We start from the raw sequence: 23,103 nt of genomic DNA, 5'->3' as shown, positions 1-23,103 counted from the left end.
AGAAGCCAGCGCACCACAACGAAGAGTAGCCCCCGCTCACCGCAACTAGAGAAAGTCCGCGCGCAGTAATGAAGACCCAACGCAGCCAAAAATAAATTAATTTATTTAAAAAAAAAAAAGAAAAAGTCCCTTTCACCTTCTCAAGACTGAATCCCGCCCTGCTCTGGCCACACCTTGGCACACCTACAGTATGGCAGCAATCGCCCCCAAGCAGAGCTGCAGCTCCAAGAAGCTCAGGCAGCCAGAGCCAAGCCTGCCGCCCCCGCCACCCCCAGCGCTGAGCCGGGCGCACACACCCGGCCGCTGTGGGTGCACTGCCCTCTCCTCGCGGGGAGAGTGGAGTCACTCCTTGCTTCTTCACACACACCCTCAGGCTACACTTTTCCGGGGTTTCTGAATGGCAGGTGGGGGCGGGGAGAGCCGCCCAGTTCCTCCAGCCAACCCAACTGTCACACTGTTTGTTCCAGCACGTCGTGGGGAGTCCCTGCAAAAAGCGAAACAAAACAAAACGAAACAAAAAACCCACTAGCCCAAAGTACTCCTGCTGCTTTCATTTTCTGGTGATCCAACCCACGGGTCACTCACTATCTCAGACCTAACCCTGAGCTCTCAATACGGTTCCTGGAGCCCAGCACCCGCCTCGGCGCAGGTATCACACTGTCCTTTGGGCTCCCGCCCTTGGCTAGATTGTCTTCCCGGGGGGGACCCCCTGTTACCCTGTGCTGGCTGTACCACGAACCCCCGCTGCCAATCTGCCAGCATCCCTACTGAGGCCAAGGTGGATGAATGAATGTTTGAGAGACATGCCTGGGTATGAACACACCTCTGTCTACTGAAGAACGAAAGCTTCTAAATAACACTGCACGTGTGGCATGTGCTTCTGTCCCCTGCCCCACTGGCACTCCCAGCAGTTCTCCCCTGGGCCCTTCCTCCTGCAGTGGCTTTCTGCTAGCTGCTCTCTGTGGCTAAGAAGGTTCTGCTCTAGGTGTGTGGTAGTGTGATAGTGGGAAGGACATGGGTTTGAGGGTGCAGATCTGCTTTCAAATCTGAGTTCTGCCATTCATGATATTTACCCTGCTCGTGTTACCGGCCACCTATAGGCCTCATCCTCTGGCGGGGGTGGTCGGCTAATAAGCTGTTTCCCCCGTTCTGAGATTAATTTAAAAAAACCACGAATATGACAATGCATGGCATTGTAGTAGTAAGTGTTCAATAGTTGCTTCTTGTGTGTTTTAAAATGACTTTAACAATCCTTGTAATTTTTCCTTAGAAATATATAAAGCTAAAGAAGACGGTTGATGTCTAGCCGACAAAGTGCCTCTTTAGGTTTTTTGTTTGTTTTTTTGTCAGGAGATGGAGTCGGAGAAGGTTAAGAGGTTAGGGGACCACTGTTTCACTGGTTTTTAATCTGACTCTTCCATCTGCCGTTAGGGGCAATGCTGTAGAAACAGCTCCTCAAATGCCTGAGGAAAGGATGTGCCTGAACCTGCCGCAGACGCCCAGGTGGTAAGGTGTTTTTCTTGTTTGTATTCAGGCCTCTGTGCCTCTGCTTTGGCCCCATCACAGGTGAAAGGGAAGAGCCCACATCGCTCAGAGCACACAAGACACAGTGGCTCGCACGCTGCCTACACTCTGCCATCAGCAGCAGGCATACAGACTCACTTCCCAGATCAATAAACACATGACTTCAAAAATTAAACGCAGCCAACTTTCTTCTTATTGCCCAGAGTAGACACAGGGGGTAAGATAGCAAGTCAGTAGTCTTTTCAAGTCAGTCCACTTCATGGTCTAGTGTGTGCCAGTGCCTGACTTCATGCGTGATCAGAAGACACATTGTGTTGAGAGTTTTAGATATTTAAATCAACTGTAGGAGCTTCTATATCCACAGAAAATTCACGGTAACAATTCAACTTTCTCTCAACAATGTGAAAAATTACCATAGTGTGGTAAACCTAGGTTTAGTCAAAAACAGATAAAAATTTGAGTTCTGAAGTCTACATACTTACTTCCTTGATAACATAAACAGGAAGGAGAAGTATAACAAGATATTTTAACAGTGGGAGAGGTAATTTGGCATTTTTGTATAAAATGAGCATTTCAAATAATACTCCAAAGGGGCATCTACTTTCAGCTAGTCTCTAGCAACTATGTTTGAACTTGCTCTCCACCAGAGCCGCTTAGAGTTGTTTGCCATTTAAAATGATAAATACTAGTCATCATGTATAATCATTGGTAAGGCACTTAAAGGAAGCAAAATAAAGATGTCAGGGAAGGAGGCTGACAGGGTTTGACTGTCTGCTCAGACAGGACTGCGTGACTTTATTTAGGTCATAATGCCCAAGGTTCTCGGCTTTGAAGATCCCCAAACTCCCTATTTTGCTATTTTGGAGGTAATCACTCAGGCTCACAGTGGGAGCTAACAGTAACTAAACTCCTAAGAGACTGATGTGTAAAACCAGCTGCCAATTTGTACTTTCACAGTAAGAAGTATAACGCCAAGAAGACCAGATGGTCAGCCCAGTCTCCCTTATGGGAATAGGTGTGAGAAGTGGGAAGGCACATGTTAAACTAGGATAATAGAAATCAGAGTCCAGGAGTTCAAGATCAGGATCTTAGTGGTCATGAAGCCCTTTGCTATCATGATAAGTGAAAATTCATGTTATAAAACAGTATGTACAGTGTAACCCCAGCTTTGTTTGTTTGTTTGTTTGTTTATTTATTGGCTGTGAGGCTTGTGAGATCTTAGTTCCCCAACCAGGGATCTAACCCGGGCCCTTGGCAGTGAAAGCACGGAGTCCTAACCACTGGACCACCAGGGAATTCCTCCAGCTTTGTTTGAAGATAAAAATAAACCTGGAAAAAGATACATCATAACATTATAATAGCAGTTATAATCTCTGCATAATGGAATTACGAGCATTTTTTATTTTTCTTATTTCCACTTTATTTATGTATGTATTTTGGCTGTGCTGGGTCTTTGTTGCGGCACACCGGCTTCTCTAGTTGCAGCGTGAGGACTCTAGAACATGTGGGCTCAGTAGTTTCAGCGCGCAGGCTTAGTTGCTGTTTGTGGGATCTTAGTTCCCCAACTAGGGATCGAGCCCGGGCCCCCTGCATTGGGAGCACAGAGTCTTAGCCACTTGACCGCCAGGGAAGTCCCCTTATCTCCACTTCAAATTTTTTCTACAAAGTAATTATGAGTTCCTTTTGAGGAAACAAAATAAAGGACACATTAAAAGTCCAGCATTAGAGACTTTGGTAAGTAAATCATGAAAATCTACATGGAATGTTATGTCGTCATTAAATACCATGTTGGAGAAGAGTTTTTAGTGCTTGAGGAAGTAACAGTTAATATTTATGAGGCGCTTACCATGTGTTAGGCACCGTTCTGAGTGCTTTATGTGTCAGAACTCATTTAATTCTGTACCAAGCTTACAAGGTAGATGAGGAAGCTGAGGTAGAGAAACGTTAAGAAAATTGCCAAGGTCACCCAGCTGATCCCAAGGTCAATTTTCTTTTCCATAAAATAAGTGCCCTTCCTAACATTAGCTCATCAGATTGATATGTGAATTAAAGGAGATAACGAATATAAAGAAAATAATCCAGTGTCCAGAACGGGGGTTAGCAAACTTCAGCCCACAGGCCAAATCCAGCCCTGTCACCTGGATTTGTATGACCCATGAGCTAAGAATTGTTTTCATAGTTTTAAATAGTTGGAAAAAATCAAATCGAAAGGAGAATAGTGGGACTTCTCGGGTGGCACAGTGGTTAAGAATCTGCCTGCCAATGCAAGGGACACAGGTTCGATCCCTGGTCTGGGAGGATCCCACATGCCGCAGAGCAACTAAGTCTGTGTGCCACAACTACAGAGCCCGTGTGCCACAACTACTGAAGCCTGCACGCCTAGAGCCCGTGCTCTGCAACAAGACAAGTCACCACAATGAGAAGCCCATGCACCGCAATGGAGAGTAGCCCCCCCGCTCGCTGCAACTAGAGAAAGCCCACGTGCAGCAACGAAGACCCAACGCAGCCAAAAATAAATAAAATAAATTTACTTTTAAAAAAGGAGAATAGTATTTCATGACACGTGAAAATTACATGAAATTCAAATATAAGTGTCCAAAAATAAAGTTTCATTGGAACACTGTTAAACTCATTCTTTTTTGTAGGAGTACAGTCTTTCTGCTCTGCTGGGATGAGTAGTTGAGACAGAGCATGAGCTGCAAAGCTTAAAATGTTTACTATCTGACCCTTTACAGAAAAAGTTTGCCAAAAGCCCCTGTTGAGGTCTAGCACTGATTATAATAGTTACATGAAAGAAGTCTAGTATTAATCAGTTAAAGCAGTGGCCTCCGACTTTGGCCGCACTTCAGAAGCTCCTTCCATGCTCCATTGGTCGCCCTACCCTGCTCCCCTTCACAATTTCAGCTTATCCTGTAGCGAAGTAGTTGGGAAGTTTGTATTTTCAAGGGCATACTGTGTCTCATACGTTTGTGTTTACACATATATCTAGTTTAATTTTGACAATGGTCCTATGACAGTGGTATTATGACCCCAGTTTTACAGATGAGGAAACTGAGACCCAAAAAATGTAGGTAGTTTGCTGAAAATTTGTACAGTTTAGGAAGTGGCAGTAATAACAGTTTTCTGGAGCTTTGTCAAGTGAGTATTCTTACCATGCACGCTGCCTCTCTGAACCTCTTTTGCTATTTCACATGCTTTGTTTATTCTATTCTCTCTGACCCTTGGTCACTTCCTGTTTGGGGTGGGCACCCTGATACAACACAGAACTCAAACATCAATCCCATAACTACCAAGAGGAGTAGCTAATTCTCTGGCCAACCACAGTGTACTAATGGGTAAAAGCTAACCTTAGTTACTCCTCTCAGCCCAGGTAATATTTAAATCCCAGTGTATTTTAACCCTATTCGTCTGGAACTGACATTGCTGTCTTTGTTGAGGGACACTGTTGGTGGACATTCTCAGTGGAGGTGAGCACAATGGCAGGTTGATGGGGATTTCTGTTTGGACAGGTGTGACCATTAAAATCCCACTATGCAGACTTTTCACCATTTCACCGGGCACTGTTGTAATCTTGTATGTGCTCATTTTTACAAAGTGAAAATGGCTTTTCCTGTGTACTTTTGCATTTGAGCGCCTCATGCTTGCTGGTAATGCCAACTCATAGCCAATGAAAGATCCATAAATAATGTTAAAGCCGATGGTACAGTATTTATTTATGCCAAGTTTATTAGTAAACCTTGGTGCTATTTTTTTTTTCTTCTTTCACATGGAATCTGTACTTATTTTGTCTATTTTCATGGTCCTTTTTAGACTGTTACTTTAATTCAGTTTTTTTCCTTCTGGGCACATTTAATTTCTCCCGCATTGAGTCCATCTCCCTGTGGCCACTCAGTAGCCAGGGCAGGCCAAGGGGAAGAGAGTGTTGGGTTCTTTGCCAGCACTGGCTTGGAAGCAATGTTGTCCAGTGACTCTGCTTGCCAGAAGTGTGAACAATACCTCTGGGGCCCAGATCCAGTAGAAGGTGTCTTGCAAAGTTGCTGCTTTCCTGGAAGAGCAAGTCTTAAACAGTTAATGATTGTAAAGAAACTCATTAGGAAAGGCATATTTTACCTCCTTTTCTATCACTGTAATAGAGGATTCAATCAACTGTAATTTTTTCAGCCAGGTGCCTTTGGAAGCTGCCTTGTTTGTTTGGCTTTGTTTTCATGAAATCGCTTGTCAACTGTGTTCCGAGCATCAGTGAGCTAATCCTGCCCCTCTGTCATATCCATGGTAGACAAAGGCCACTAGCACAGAGTCTCCACAATGAGAATGGCAGAGGATCTATTAATGTGTCAGTTGCCTGTGAATTACAGCCAAGATATTTGCCCAACATATGGCACAAGGTTATCACGTTGTAAAAGCATCTCATTGGAAGACAAGCAACGACGCACGCACACAGACACTCATACCTACTTAGTCGTGTAAAAATTATGCCCGAGGACAAATACTCTTGGGAATTTGATGCAACCACTAAATTACAGTAGAGTTAATCAGTTGGGAGCATTTTACTTTTTATAGGACAAGAATAAATTAGAGATAAAATCAGAGCAGCTTTTGGAGATAAAGTGGAAAAACAACCACATTTAGTTCTAATCCTCAATTAGGATTGAGGGTGGTGTCCATGGTCAGGAAAGGGTGCTAGAAGCAGAGTCCATTTTATCCACGAAGACATTTCAATGGAAAGGAACAAGGTAGTATCATGGAGACAGGTATCACCTGGCCTTCTGATAGCTCCTCCAGACAGGCCCAAGAGGTTTGTCTTTCACTTTTGCTAATTAGCAGCCCCAAGTTAAAAGGATGCAGATAACTAATTCACTAACAAAGCCCAAAGACAGGAGTGTATAAAATAGAATGCCAAATTATTCATTTCCAATGAGAAATACAATGGCACAACTTAACAGTTACTGAGTCAGCCTAATCAAAGACCTCTCTCCTGGTCAGTAAGAGAGACCCATAGCAGTGTGTTCCTGTGTTAACCAAAAAGGGCACACTGGGTGAGTGCATAGGGGGACCATGGTTGCAAGGTGGATGGGGAGAAATGGGCAGAGTGGAGCAGATACAGTGGGAATGGCATCAATTTCTCTGTATGTGATTCTGAGCCCAGTAGACAAAAAGCCATTCAGAGTCGGGAAATGGGCTGTATATCAGTTTTCTAGGGCTTCTGTAACAAAGTACCACAAACTTAAAACAACAGGAATGTATTCTCTCACAACTCTGGAGGCTAGAATTTTGAAATCAAGGCATCAGCAGCGTTGGTTCCTTCTGAGGCACTGTGGGAGAATCTGTTCCCTGCCTCTTTCCTAGCATCTGGTGACAGCTGGCAATCCTTGGCATTCCTTGGCTTGTGGACACATCACTCCAATCTCTGCCTCCATCTCTGCAAGGGGTTCTCCTTGATAAAGATTTTCCCCTTGACCAAACTCTAGTCAGGCTCCTCTGAACTCTCTTCTCAACGAGACCCCGACTTTTGGAGTTCTGTGTCATTCTTTGTATCACCCAGTTTTAGCCAGAATGCCCCACCGTTGATAGCGGATCACACTCGATATGTGGTTTAGTTTGTCATCCTGTTCCATCCCCCAGGTAATGTCTGATCACCCTGGCCTGACTTCAGCAAGAATCCTGTTAGTTTCCTTAAGCAAGAAATCCCCCCTTAACCCTGCTGTTTCCTCTTAGTGATTTTCCATCCAATGACCGCCCCCCCCCCCAACCCTGCTCTCTGGCTATAAATTTTCACTTTTCCTTGTTGTGTTCAAAGTCGAGCCCAAGCTCTCTTCCAAACTGCAAAACCCCATTGGAGTGGTCCCTACACCTACCATGATGGTACCCTGAATAAAATCTCCCTCATCATTTTTTAATGTGTTGTGAATAACCTTTCTTATAAGGACACAAGTTAGATTAATGACTCACACTACTGCAGTGTGATACCATCTTAACTACAGTTGCACCTTAAACAACACGGGTTCGAACTGCATGGATTCACTTACACTACCACAGTACTATATGATCTGCAGTTGACTGAATCCACAGATGCAGAACCAAGCATACGGAAGGCAAACTGAAAAGTTATACGCAGATTTTCAGCGGAAAGTCAGTGCTCCTACCTCCCCCTGCCACCTCCTCTGTTCAAGGGTCAACTGTAATCACAACTACAATGACCACCTCACATCTGAGGTGCCGGGATTTAGGGCTTCAACATGTCTTTTGGAGAATACAGTTCAGCCTGGAACAGGCAGCCTCACTATTTCTGCCTGAAACACAGCATAGTGGACACTCTGATGTTGCCTTCCACACTCTTATTCCTTCTCCTGCTAGGGTACCTCCCTCCTCCTGTCTCCAGGGAGACTTTTCCACCAGTCCAAACCTGGGATTCCACACCCCTGGCCACACAGGACGGAGATGTCACCCAAGAAGAGCATGTGGCCAGTCAACTAAAACCCTTCCCTCAGATTTCTCTAAGTAGAGTTGGTGGGGGAAAGCTCTTCCCCCTGGGATGCGGGACTTGGGCATGAAACCCTAGACCTGCTGTGCTGTGTCCCCAAATAAGTGGAGAGAACTTGTCTGCAGTACGAGCAAATGAAACCACCAGAGGAGAGGAGATGAGAAGAAGTGCAGAGAACCAGAGCTTGGAGGTTCCTTCTCCCAGCTTCCTCCAGGCTCAGCCCTGGCTCTTCCAGGGTCATGAGAACTAATCAGACCTTCTCTGTGCTCAAACTAGTTTGAGTTGGGATCTATCACTTGAAAGGAAAAGAGTCCCAGGAGAAACATGTAGCATAGAGAAGACAAAAGACAGAGCATTAAGTGGATCCTTGAGGGCTGTGCCATTTGGGAAAGCCCTGGGGAGAGCCCCTTGGGAAGGATAACGTCCCCCCAGAGGAGCAGAGGGGCTGGCTGGAGAAGAGAAGGGGACCCTGAGAAATACTCGGGGACACTTTGGGGGCTGAGGTATGTGGCTCTACAGGGGAGCCACCAAATCAGAAATGTTGGTGTTAAAGCTCAGCTGGACTCAGTTATGACCCTGTGGGAGGGACCTGAAGATATTTGAATTAGAAACGAAAAGGTAAGTTATCAAAAGATTGGTTGACAAGCCTAGAATCCTAGCAAGAGGCATTGACCCGAGCTGTATGACTTAACTGTTTACTAGCATCAAGCTCCAATATCTGTTTTTACAATAGAACATGCCTGTCAGACGTATATTAATTTATTCATTATTCAACAAATACTTATTAAGAGCATATGGTGTCCCAGGCACTTCAGTAAGAATGAGTATATACTGATACACAAAAGACATGTGATTTCCCCTCCCATGGAGCTTTCAGTCTATGGAGAAAAAAGATATTTAATGAATAAATATAGTACTAAACGTATAATTACAAATGGTAGTAAATGTGAAGGAAACGTTATAAGAATTATGAGGAACCTATTTTAGATCGGAAGGTCAAGAAAGGCTTCTCTGAAGAGAGACTACTAAGATGTGAAAGTGAGTAGAAGTTAGCCAGACAACGGTATGGGGGAGGGGGTGGTAAGGCAAGGCAGGAGACGGCAGGAGAATCCACGTGAAGGAAACAGTGTATGCAAAGGCCCTGTGGCCAGAAAGAGCTTGACGAGAAATGAAAGAGAGGCATGGCTGAAGAATAACTAGGGTGGGCAGAGAGTGGCTTGAGAAGAGCCTAGAGAGATGGGCAGAGGCCCAATGTAAGGATTCTAGAGTCTATCCCAACTGCAATGGAAAGCCACTGAAGAATTTTATTTAATGTTCCAAGGCACCTTTTAAGAAAGAGAAGTGATTGAAGAAGGACAGAGACGAAAGAGAGACCAATTAGGAGGCTGTTTGCAATAGTTGAGATGAGAGAGGATGATGGCTTGGGCTGGGTGATGACAGAGACATCTTCATTGGAGACACCTGCTGATGGTAGAATTGATGGCGTGGGCCTGGTGTGGATATGGTAGGTGACAAGAGGCAAGCACTGAGAATGACTTTCAGGTTACTGGCTTGAACTTTTGGTGGTTGGTAGTGCCATTAACTGAACTGAGAAATAATGAAGAAGGATGTCACAAGGAAACAGGCAAGCAAGATCAAAGAGGGATTTCAGTTTTAACATGTTCCGTCTAAGATTCCTGGAGGACTTCCAGGTGAAGATAGTAAATACTAGTTGGATATGTGAGTCTCATGATATAGGAAAGATCTGGGCTGGTGGTAGAAATCTGTGAATCACTGTAAAAAAGCAATCAGAATGGTTGAGACTGCCTAAGAACAGAGTATAGAACAAGAGAAGAGGAGAGCCTGGGGACGGACAGGAACTCCTTGCACTGAGGTGTTGGGTACAAGCCAATGTGTTAACAAAGGGGACTGAGAAGGCACAACCCGGCAGGTGGCAGAAGAACCAAGAGAAGGCAGTGTCACAGATTCCAAAAGGAGAGTGTTATGAGGAGCCACTCGTCACATGTATCAACTGCTGAGAAGTCCAGTAGGATGAGGACTGAAAGGTGTTGACTGAATTTGGTGGCCTCATCAAGAGCTTCCGCAATGGAGTGGTGGGGGCATAAGCTAGATGGAATGGGTGGAAGGGTCAATGGGAGGTGGGCAGTGGAGTCAGGAAGAAGTGTAGACAGTGCTTTCAAAACCTCTATTTAGGGAATTCCCTGGCAGTCCAGTGGTTAGGACTCTGCGTTTCCACTACCAAGTTCAATCCCTGGTCAGGGAACTAAGATCCCACAAGCTGCATGGCCAAATAACAATGATATCAACAACAAAATCCTCTAATACCTCGGAGTCCTAACCATTGGAGCAGAGAAATGGTACAGTGACCAAAGAGGAAATGGGGGGTCAAGAGGGGTAGGATTTAAATATGAAAGATACTAGAGCATATTGGAATGCAAATGGGAATCATTCCAACCAACCAGGAGGATAAAGACCAGAGGAGTTACTAGATGGAAACGAGGAAGTAGCTTGAGAGGATGCACTCTCCTCCGGACAGGGTAACGCCTGCCTCCAGCTTTGCTCTGCTTTTGTTGATGACCTTCCCTCCTCATTCCGTTCCTTCTGGTTGACCTAAGAATGCTTCATTTCCATGAATATTTTTCACTTTCTTCAGAGTCTTTAAAGGTGACAGTACATCTTTGTGTTCAGTCTGCTGTGTTTTGATTTTATAGTTTAGTTCTTTGGGAAGAATTTTCATCTTTCTTAGATACTATACTGATGAGACATTTTTTGTCCCAGTGTAGCCTATGTGGTGTGATTGGAACACCTAGTAAAATTTATCCTTGCCCCAAAGTATCCTTTAGTAAGAACTAATAATAATTAACTTAAGTATAGGAGTTACCTTTAATGAGCATCCTGATTTCACAGATGTTACCTCCTTTCATCTTGGTTTTTGTTTTGTTTTGTTTTTTGAGGGTTTTTTTGGCTGCACCACACGGCTTGTGGGATCTTAGTTCCCCAACCAGGGATCGAACTCTGGCCCTCAGCAGTGAGAGTGCGGAGCCCTAACCACTGGACTGTCAGGGACTTCCCTCCTTTCTTCTTTTTTTCTAAATTTTTTTTTTTTTTTGCGGTATGCGGGCCCCTCACTGCTGTGGCCTCTCCCGTTGCAGAGCACAGGCTCCGGACGCGCAGGCCCAGCGGCCATGGCTCACGGGCCCAGCCGCTCTGCGGCATGTGGGATCCTCCCGGACCGGGGCACGAACCCGTGTCCCCTGCATGGGCAGGTGGACTCACAACCACTGCGCCACCAGGGAAGCCCTTTTTTTCTAAATTTTTATCAGAGTATAGTTGATTTAGAATGTTGTGTTAGTTTCAGGTGTATAGCAAAATGAATCAGTTATACATATACATATATCCACTCTTTTTTCTTTTTTTTTAGATTCTTTTCCTACATAGGCCATTACGGAGTACTGAGTAGAGTTCCCTGTGCTACATAGCAGGTTCTTATTAGTTGTCTATTTTATAGGAATTCTGTGAGGTAGTTTTCAGTATCCCCATTTGGAAAAGAAGAAACTGAGACCAGGAGCAGTTAAGAGATTTGCAAGGTTACAGAGCTAATAAATGGCAGATCCTGGGTAGTCTAAACCCCAAATTTCAAGCAAAGCTCTAGTTGGATCTTTACACATGTAGTTTCATTGCTCTTGAGGTTCATATAGATGATGAAATAATCACAGATATTCTGCCAACACTCCCCAGCTGTCAGCCTCCAAGAACAAGGGGCAGGGAGCCAGAGTAGAAGCAGAAAAGCACAGATTTGACGTTCAGCTCTGAAAATGCCTCGTGACTGGCCTGAACCCATCATGTGGGTATCTTTCACAGCTAACCGTCATTCCACAGAATTCAGCTCATGTCCTCACAAGTTACAATGAGACTGAGAAGTAATCTGGTTCCTGTGGACAATCAGACTGGAACCATGCATGTATTAACTGCAATTAACCTGGAGGAGGCTTATATTGTTACTCTTGTTTCAGCACAAAAAGTGGAGGGTAGAATAAAGTTTTCCCACAACTTAATTTTCTGAGAATGGTGTTTGAAGTTGGGATGAGATAAGGGATATGAAATCTCTTGAAAAAGGTACTGCCACATTGCTGTGTGATGCATTATTTGTGGTGGTGGAAGGGAATTGGCAGTTCACGGTATTATCCCAGAGCTCAGGGCCTTGTGAACCAATGACCCTACCTCCTACCAGGAGGCGATGGAGGCTACCGTGCCTCCCCTGCATCCCCCAACTGTAGTGCTCCATTTATTGAATGGCCCATTGCTCTTCCATCACACCAAAGAGATTAAAAATGGAAGATGGACTGTGTCCTTTAGAAGCTGTAAGGACAGTTCAGAAGCCCAGATCGATTCTTTCTTGGTTATGCTAAGTAAGCAAAGGTTTTGGGAAATGTCCACCATGTCGTTAAGCTGTAGGACACCCCACACACACTTAGTGATAGACAAACTGAGAAAAGCCATCCATTTTTCAGAAAATTATCCTATATAAACTAAGAAGGTAAAATGATAGGTGCACTATTTGGATTCGGAAGAACCAGGGTACAATCCCATTTCTGTAACTTATAAGATGTGAGATTTTCATTTCTCTCAAGCTCATTTTGCTCAGCGATAAAATGGGTCTAATAATAATGTTTAGTTCACAGCAGCAGTGTGAAGTAAAGAGATAAAGTGACAGACCAGATAATGTCGGTAAAGTTCCTGGTGCTTTGTGTTACAGCCATTGGTCTGTAGCTGAAATGTAGGAAGGTGGGCTTGTAGACGCCCTGAGGAAAGTACAAGGAATCAAGTGAGGTTTCGAGAACAGTTGCTCCAGAGTGGAGGAAGTGCTGGTCTGGAGAAGTGGGAGGTGGGTGTGCAGGAGTTTGGGTGCCCTGGGGGCTGCAGAAAGTGGTCTGCTGGCTTAGTCAGATTTGGACTGGAGGTTATAAAGCTTTGTCATTTCTGACACATTAAATAAAGTCTGTCATATTGACTTCTAAATTGGAGGTTTTATAATTCACCCTGGAGGGTAAAAAGCATTTTGCTGCTAGATTCACTGCTTGGTTGTATTCTCTTTCCCGAACTCATGTGATTTTCATTTCTCAGAACCAGTTTATCAAGACTAAAGACTAATGCCTATGCTGTTGGCTTGTCTGGAGAAAACAAAGCCATTAATGATAGTTAACATATTAATTGCAGAATGTGCTTCTTTAGGTTTCTGTTGGCAACAAGTTACCAGTCTAACAGAGTAAGTGAAGTGCATCCAGACTCAATTTAAAACCTGGCCAGGCAGGGCTTTTAATCTCCACGCTTCAGAATTTCGTTATTAGAGTTGCCAGAACGCCAAGCTTATAATTTACAAGTAGTACCCGTGTGTCACTTAGAAAGAAACCCAGACCCGAAAATAGAAATGAAACTCAGGAAAACACCAACCCAGATAAATGAATCTTATGTCAAATGCAGAAAGCTTGTAAACCGTGCTCAAGGTTACACTAATTGCTTAAATTTCGATGAAAGCAGGTACATTAACCAGTTAGTATGTCACTGCCCAGAGGAAAGTGGCAATTCGAGAGAATTATTTCAGAAAAATTTCTCACATCATTTCTTGCTCTTTTTTTCTTCTCCTGTCTGACTGATTTTTCAATTCTTAGGTAACAGAATGCTCTTTCTATAACAGCCATGGTAATACTTCCATTGGGATTACTTTTACCTAAAGCATTACCCCTAAAGGGCCAAGGTCATGCGTGATCCCTATACAGAACTTTGTTACCTTGCCACACACTGTGTCCCTAACCCCAATCAGTTGTTAGAAACGTATATGCCATTGTTCAGGGTAGGACAAGAGTGAGATTGAAGTTAAAGGGTAAAAACAGAGTACTCGCTGTTAAGGGTAGGACAGATGTGAGAAGGATAGTTGCAAACCATTGTGTCCAGGGCTAAAACCTTGGACCTCCTTTCTCTTTACCCCCACATTCCAGCCAATCACCAAATCCTCCTAGTGTTTTCTCAATTTTTTGTTTTTGGGTCGGGGTCGGGGGGGACATTATCCATCTTTTCTTTCCTTTGTGTGGTGGTTTGTTTTATATGTCAACTTGGCTAGGCTATACTACCCAATTATTTAATCAAACACTAATCTAAGTGTGGGTTACTTTGAAGGTATTTTATAGATGTGGTTAATATCTTCAATCAATTGACTTTAAGTAAAGGAGATTATCTTGTTAATGTGGGTCGGCCTCATACAACCAGTTGAAAGCATAGGGGAGGAAAAGCTTTTTCTCTACTCTCTTAGGTTGAGCGAATGGGAGCTGCAAATTAAAGTGACAAAAGACTGATTAACAGGAAGAGAAAATGGAGTTTATTTATGCAATATGCATATAGCAGCAGAACTCTGTGAGAACTCAAAGGAATGGTTAGAATTTGGGGCTTATATATCATCTTAATACTAGGTGAACGGAAGATGGAGAAAGGCACTTACAGGAAAACATTTATCTTTGTAAAGATAAATGGGTTTTCAGAACAAACAGGAGATAAGAAAGTTGGTGATAATGTTTGTCTGTACAGGTATGAGTAGTCTTTCCGACTCCTTCAGGGCCATAAAAAAACCCTCCTCTGTAGAAGGGGTAGCTCTTTTTCACATATTCCCTTCTGGGAATAGATCTGCCTTGAAGAGGAATTTATGGCAGCCTAATTTCCCAGAAGTTGCTGCTTTTAGTCAGATAAGGGGAGCTCTGAGAAGGATTTTTTTCTCTATCTGTTGAATTTCAAGTATCTTCACCTTAAAATAATCTTTATACCAATATAGGATTCTGAGTGGGTTCCCACAAAAGACTTTAGGAGCAAAAATTGAAGTTTCCCAGAGAGGAAGTAATTTTGCCTTAAGACGGCAGTCTCAACTCCTGCCTGAGTTCTAAGTCTCCAACCCGCTGTCTTCCCTACACATTTCAGTCTTGTCAGCCCCCACAATGATTAAGCCAATTCCTTAAAATAAATCTCTTTATATATACATATGTAATATGTAGGCTCTGTTTCTCTGGAGAACTCTGAGAGATATACAGCGCCACTATCCCTAACGAAGGCCCTTATCTAATAATCGTACTATTGGAAACTTAACTAGTCTTCCTATTTGAAGTGTTTCTCTGCTCCAAAATCTTATACATCTTTTTTTTTTTTTTTTTTTGGCTGCATTCGGTCTTTGTTGCTGCTCATGCGCTTTCTCTAGTTGCGGCGAGCAGGGGTTACTCTTTGTTGCGGTGCGCAGGCTTCTCACTGCGGTGGCTTCTCTTGTTGTGGAGCACGGGCTCCAGGCACGTAGGCTTCAGTAGTTGTGGCATGCGGGCTCCATAGTTGTGGCTCACGGGCTCTAGAGCGCAGGCTCAGTAGTTGTGGCACACGGGCTTAGTTGCTCTGCGTCATGTGGGATCTTCCTGGACCAGGGATGAAACCCATGTCCCCTGACTTGGCAGGTGGATTCTTAACCACTGCGCCACCAGGAAAGTCCTATACATCAACTTTAAGTTTATCTTTCATTGGTTGCTCCCCCAGGCCTGCAGGCAACTGGCTCAACTAGTTCAACTCATTAAGGAGGCAGTCTATGCCCTCAGCACTTGGCGGACTCCACTGATTCAGCCTCATTTTCCAGCACTCTTTTCCTTCTAGTCTCCAGTTCCTGAGTATGCTGTGGGCATTATCAGCTTCTCGCTATCTGCATTTTTTATCACCCATTTCCCCATTCCCTTGTCTTTGTTTATACATGTCCTACCATTCCTCCAAGGTCTAGCTTTTCTGACAAGTCTTTCGCTGCTTGTATTAGTTTCTTATTTCTACTGTAACAAATTATCACAAACGTAGTAGCTGAAAACAACACATATTTATTCTCTTACAGTTCTGGAACTCAGAAGTCAACAATCAGTTTCAGTAGGCTAAGGTCAAGATGTCAGCAGAGTTGGTTTCTTCTGAGGGGGAATCTATTAACTTGCCTTTTTCAGTTTCTAGCAGGCACCTGTATTCCTTGGCTTGTGGCCCCTTCATCCATCTTCAAAGTACATCACTTCAATCTCTACACTTGTCGTTGTCAAATGGCTTTCTCTCTCTCTTATAGTAAAATTTCCTTCTGCCTCCCTCTCATAAGGACACTAGTGATGACATTTAGGCCCCACCCAGATAATCCAGGATAATCTCCCCATCTCAAAATTCTTAATTTAATTTCATCTACAACCTCCCTTTTGCCATACAAGGTAACATTCATAGGTTCTGTGGATTAGAATATCTATGGGGTCCATTATTCAGCCTACCACACTGTCCCATCTTTCTTACTTCCTTAACTCCAACCAGCATGGTTAATTGTTTAAAGCACTCTCTGCAACGCCCTCTACTTCTTTGTATTCATGTCTTCTCTCCCACCTATCCAGAAAGCCATTGTCTCTAGAACTCCTGAGTCCTTCTAGGACTTAGGCAAGTACAGATCAGCACCACTGCAAATTCATGATGTCCAATCTCAGCTAAACCCCTACACCCCCTTGACAACACTTTCATTTATCCTTTGAAAGCACTCTCTCCCATTCCACTCAGCAACGGTTCCCTCACGATTCTTCTCAATCCACTCAAGGACGGGACTTTCCATTTTAAACTGACTAAACTTACTTCCATTTCACTGACAAAATCAAGGTCATCAAGCAACAGATATCTGAGCTTCTCCCACTCCTAGAAATGTGGCTTCATTTTCCACCATGGCTACCTCCTTCCCATGGGTCTCAGAGGATGAGATATCCTTCTATTGCTCCAGACCAACTCATCTACTTCTGTCCTTGAGTCTTCTCTGTATTCTTTTCCCAGGACCTTGCTTTATCAGACATACTCTCTCTTTATCTCCAATGTCTTCCTTCTCAACTCATTCTTTTCATTTCTTTCAACAAATATTTATTGAGTACCTACTATGCAGCATAAAATGCAATGCTGGGTCTCAGCCTACAAGCATGATCAAGTTATTCACACACTGAAACATAACAAAACATATAAACAAAAAACTTCCCTTGAACTTTCATTCCTCTATAGCTTCTGCTCTCTCCTTCCCTTCCTCAAATCAGATCTGTTCATCTATTCCTCTAAACATGTTGATTTACCAGTTTTCTCAATCTCACTTCATGTGACCATTATCCAAATTAGAAAAAAAACACTTATTCTAGACTCCATCCTCTCCTTCATGTACATTTAGTAAAAACCAAGTCCATCTTATTTCCCTCCTTGAAATCTCTCAATCTGTCCTCTTCAGTTAGTTCATTTATATCCAATTATGGACCTTAATGATATATATTTTTTAAGCTAAAAAAATTTTTTTTTGGCTGTGTTGGGTCTTCTTTGCTGTGCGCGGGCTTTCTCTAGTTGCGGCGAGGGGGGCTACTCTTTGTTGCAGTGTGCGGGCTTCTCACTGCGGTGGCTTCTCTTTATTGCAGAGCACAGGCTCTAGGCACATGAGCTGCAGTAGTGGTGGCACACAGGCTCAGTAGCTGTGGATCACGGGCTCTAGAGCGCAGGCTCAGTAGTTGTGGTGCACAGGCTTAGTTGCTCTGTGACATGTGGGATCTTCCCTGACCAGGGCTTGGGCCTGTGTTCCCTGCATTGGCAGGCGGATTCTTAACCACTGCGCCACCAGGGGAGCCCCACCCTTAATGATATATTGCCTAAACTATAGCACTATAATCTTAAGTGATCAGCCTGCCTCCAATCTGATTCCCTTTTAATCTGTCCGCACTGAACCTAGAATTAGATAGTTAAAAACATGAATCTGGGACTTCCCTCGTGGTGCAGTGGTTAAGAATCCGCCTGCCAGTGCAGAGGACACGGGTTCGAGCCCTGGTCCAGGAAGATCCCACATGCAGCGGAGCAACTAAGCCCATGTGCCACAACTACTGAGCCTGTGCTCTAGAGCCCGTGCACCACAACTACTGAGCCTGTGCACCACAACTACTGAAGCCCGCGTGCCTAGAGCCTGTGCTCCGCCACAAGAGAAGCCACCGCAGTGAGAAGCCAGTGCACTGCAATGAAGAGTATCCCCCGCTCGCCGCAACTAGGGAAAGCCCGCATGCAGCAACTGAAGACCCAACGCAGCCAAAAATAAAATAAATTAATTAAAAAAAATAAAATTAAATAAAAAAAATAAAAACATGAATCTAATTATGTCATTTCCCTGTTTAAATGCTTTTAATGGCTCCCATTTCTTACAGCTTAAGTCCAAGCTCTTTATTAACATGGCTCACAGGCCCTTCATGACCTGACCAAACTTATCCCCCATTAATCCCAATCACGCACTTGACACTGTAATAATTCTCCATGTTCCTTCAATATGGCATGCATTTTCCCACTTAAAAGCTTCTGTTTATGCTGTTACTGCAACTTGGGAAGCACTGTCCATGTTTGTTCACCTGTCAACCTCACATTCATCCTTCCAGATCCACTCAAGCAGCATTTTCTCCAAGCCTTCTCTGAACACCAGGCTGTGCTAAATATTCCAACTTTGTGTTTCCTTAGTACCTTGTGCATACTTTATCATGTTATGCTGAAATTATCTATTTACCTATCTGGGATCCTTACAAGCTCCGTAAGGGCACAGACCATGTGAACTCATACAGCAGTAATGGGGAGTATGTTTTATTTAATACAGAGCTTGTATTATTTTGAGTATTTGGGTAATTACTTTTTATGCAACTGTTATGTCTCCCTTGTGAGGCTGGAAGCCCATTAAGGATAGGAAGTATATTTTATAACATTGTGCATCCTTACCAAATAGCAAATGTCCATAAAGAAATTAATTAACGATTATTATTGTGAATATTATGAAAAACAACTCAAGTTTATACTCTACTACTTATGGGTTAGCTCTATCATTCCTACATAATAAGAGAAGTCCATTTGAGGTAAAATCTAATTACAACAAATTCCAACAAGATTTCTAAATTCTTATACTGATAGTTAATATAAAACATTGAGAGGAGTGAAGTGTCAGTTAATATTACACATACACACAAATTTTTTTTTGTTATTGTAAAAGTATCCAGCTAACAGGCAGAGATATCAACACAATTTGGCTACCTTAATAGATAATTCCTTAGGTAAGGAACACCATATTTTACACTGCATATGTAGACAGTCCTGTTCAACCACATTCTTGCTGTGATACCTTTAAGTCCCCTTCCCCGCCCCAGATAAATTCACCTTTTTTCAAAGCACTGCCAGAATGATCTAGTCCTCTTTTGCTTTCTTACAATTTCAAGGGAATTTGGAAGAGTCAAGGCAAACATTTTTTTCTGTAAAAATATTTATTATTTCCACTTGGCCCACTGCTTGGGAGAGGGCTCCAGGGTGGTTAAAAAGCTGCCTAGAGCACATGAAAAGACGCTCAACATTGCTAATCATTAGAGAAATGCAAATCAAAACTACAGTGAGGTACCACCTCACACGGGTCAGAGTGGCCATCATTTAAAAATCTACAAATAACAAATGCTGAGAGGGTGTGGAGAAAAAGGGACCCTCCCACACTGTTGGTAGGAATGTAAATTGGTGCAGCCACTATGGAAAACAGTATGGAGGTTCCTCAAAAAATTAAAAATAGAGTTGCCATGTGATCCAGCAATCCCACTCCTGGGCATATATCCAGACAAAACTATAACTCGAAGAAATACATGCACCCCAATATTCATAGCAGCACTATTTATAATAGCCAAGACATGGAGAGAACCTAAATGTCCATCAACAGATAAATGGATAAAGAAGATGTGGTACATATATACAATGGAATACTACTCAGCCATTAAAAAGAATGAAATAATGCCATTTGCAGCAACATGGATGGACCTAGAGATTATCATACTAAGTGAAGTAAGTCAGAAAGAGAGAGACAAATACCATATGATATCACATATGTAAAATCTAAAATATGACACAAATGAACTTACCTGTGAAAAAGAAACAGACTCACAGACATAGAGAACAGACTTGTGGTTGTCAATGGGGAGGGGAGGTGGGGGAGGGATGGATTAGAAGTTTGGGGTTAGCAGATGCAAACTATTATATATAGAATGGGTAAACAACAAGGTCCTACTTGTATAGCATAGGGAACTATATTCAGTATCCTGTGATAAATCATAATGGAAAAGAATATGAAAAAGAATGTATATATATGTATAACTGAATCACTTTGCTGTACATCAGAAATTAACACAACATTGTAAATCTACTGTACTTCAATAAAATAAAATTTTTTTAAAAAGTTGCCTAGTGGTTGCAGAGAGAATCTTCAGGCCAAAGGCCTGACACAAGGCGGATGCCAGAGGGGCTCCTCACAGGCCACCAGGCTCTGTTCTGGAGGTTCCTAGACGTGCTTGAGGGTAAGCCCTTTTGAAGAGATTCTCGCCCAGCCCAGTGTGGGGGCCTGCAGCCTGTGGAGCTTAGTTAGGTGGTGGCCATTTCTTGATGAGTTTCACCTTTTCATCTAGGAAGTGGCTCTCCAGGAAGTCACAGAGATGGGGGTCTGCATGGGCAGAACCCAGGGCATGCAGATCCAAAAAGCTGGTTCATGAGATGGTGGCTTTCCTAGTGTCCTGGGTTTCCCCACTCATCTTGGGAGTGCTTCTGCTTGTCTTGGAAGAGGGCTCAGCCGCCGTGTAGGCTTTGCATTCTCAAGAGATACTCACACTTCTGATGAATCTGGGAGTTCATGGTTGATCAGCAGTAAGGAGCTAAGCTCCATACTGTTGGCTGGTCCCAGAGGTTGAGGATGGCTGAGTGGTTGATTCTGAAGGTTGTGACTGGAAAAGAGGGTGGAGGGTGATAGGAGGCTAGAAGAAAGGGTGTCCCTGGGCCTTTTCTGTCCAAATATTGTTGAAGCAAGAGACAGATCCGTGGGACCAGGAGAGCAACGAAGGCAAACTCTTTATTCTTCCAATATAGCATAAACATTTTTATGCAAGTGTGATCTGGATAAAATAAGGATACCTTTCAAAGAACATAGCCATCATAAAAGGGCAGCATGTAGGCTGAGGGAATGACCTAAGAAGCCTGTTCTCCTTATTCCTTATGGCTATTTCCTTCTTAATACTTCAGGTGTGTTTGAGCACACCTTTGTGCACCAATTGTTTTACCCCTTAACCTCATTGTCCACTACTTCCCTAGAGCTTACGCCACTTGATCCTCACAGTGTTTGTATCACCCAATCACTTGGGCTTTTCTTCCTATAGAGGTATCTCTGATTCTACATTTGAATTTACAAAAATTATTAATGATTATGAGTAGCTTAACAAGTATTCTTAGGCAACTGCTTTTCACAAGGCACTATGGAAATTCACAGACAAATCAGGTGTGGATGATCCTGTGGATGTGCAGGGTTTTTTTTTTTATAAATTTATTTATTTATTTGGCTGTGTTGGGTCTTCATTTCTGTGCAAGGGCTTTCTCTAGTTGCGGCGAGTGGGGGCCACTCTTCATCATGGTGCACGGGCCTCGCACTGTCGCGGCCTCTCTTGTTGCGGAGCGCAGGCTCAGTAGCTATGGCTCACGGGTCCAGTTGCTCCGCAGCATGTGGGATCTTCCCAGACCAGGGCTCAAACTCGTGTCCTCTGCATTGGCAGGCAGATTCTCAACCACGCCACCAGGGTAGCCTTTTTTTTAAAATATGCAGGCATCAAGGGCTTCCCTGGTGGCACAGTGGTTGGGAGTCCGCCTGCCGATGCAGGGGACACGGGTTCGTGCCCCGGTCCGGGAAGATCCCACACGCCACGGAGCGGCTGGGCACATGAGCCATGGCCGCTGAGCCTGTGCGTCTGGAGCCTGTGCTCTGCAGCGGGAGAGGCCACAACAGTGAGAGGCCCGCGTACAGCAAAAAAAAAAAAAAAAAAATGCAGGCATCAACTGCAGAAATTCTGATTCCATTGGTTTGTGCCTAATACATTTTAAAATTTAACACTTCTGTTGATACCAAAATCAGACAAAGACACTGAAAGAAAAGTAAAGTACAGACCAACTTTCCTTATGAATGTTGATGCAAAAATTCTCAACAAAATTCTAGCAAAACAAATTCAGTAGCATATTAAAAGTACCATGACCAAGTGGGATTTATTCCTGGAATGCAAGAATGGTTCAACATACCAACCCCCCCACCAAAAGAAAAACACCAAAAAAAAAAAAACCACTTATATGATTATCTCAATTGATGCAGAAAAAGCATTTGGTAAAATTCAACACTCTTGTATGATTAAAAACACTCAACAAACTAGGAGTAGGAGGAAACTGCCTCAACATAATAAAATCCATGTGTGAAAAAACCCACAGTGAACATCATACTCAATGATGAAAGATTGAAAGCTTTCTCTCTAAGATTAGGAACAACACAAAAATGCGCACTTATGCCACTTCCATTCAGCATAGCACTGGAGGTTCTATCCAGATCAAATAGGCAAGAAAACTAAATAAAAGACATCCAAATTGGAAAGGAAGAAGTAAAATTATCTCTGTTAGCAGATGTAAGGAAGGAAAAGATTTTCCTGAACACTCTTATCCCTGGCTGCGTCTGAACAGTAAATGGACAAAGACAGATTAACAGGAGAAAAGCATACAGATTTATTTGTTTTACATGACATGAGAGCTTTCATAAGGAAATAAAGACCTGAAAAAACAGTTAAAACCTAAATATTTTTATGCCAGATTTGATAAAGTGTAGACAGTTGTGAAAAAAAATGATAGGTCAGAATATGAGGGAAGGGTAGTAAACTGAGGGAAACTTATCAAGGCCTATTTGATTGGACTTTCCTTGGTGACCCTTTATTTTTGGAGATAAGGATGCTCCTTTTCTCTGGGTAAAGGCAGGGCATCTCTCACATGAGATGAAACTTGTTGATGAAACAACAGGACTTGCTTCAGGGGAAAAGGGTTGGGGGGAAGGTCAAAATGATTTTCCTGTTTCTGCCATTTTCTCAAACTTCTTTAGCTTAAAATATCCAACATATCAAGATGCCGTATTATGGGGTAGCATGTCTTGAATATCATCACAGATGATATGACCTTATATGAAGAAAACCCTAAAGATTTCACAA

General features: G+C 43.2%; 1 long non-coding RNA gene across 1 annotated transcript in view; it reads right to left on the bottom strand.

Annotated features, from left to right (window-relative positions):
- Positions 1 to 5,398: 5,398 nt before the first annotated feature.
- Positions 5,399 to 23,103, bottom strand: part of LOC137202796 (uncharacterized) — an 89,702-nt gene continuing 71,997 nt past the window's right edge. Inside the window, exon 3 of the long non-coding RNA XR_010932790.1 lies at positions 5,399 to 5,569. This is a non-coding gene — a long non-coding RNA (uncharacterized lncRNA). The remainder of the gene's footprint in view (positions 5,570 to 23,103) is intronic.

Source organism: Pseudorca crassidens, chromosome 11, assembly GCF_039906515.1.
Source record: "Pseudorca crassidens isolate mPseCra1 chromosome 11, mPseCra1.hap1, whole genome shotgun sequence".
Taxonomy (NCBI): Eukaryota; Metazoa; Chordata; class Mammalia; order Artiodactyla; family Delphinidae; genus Pseudorca; species Pseudorca crassidens.
The sequence above is the reverse complement of the archived record's forward strand: the minus strand, read 5'-3'. Positions and strand labels throughout refer to the sequence as shown.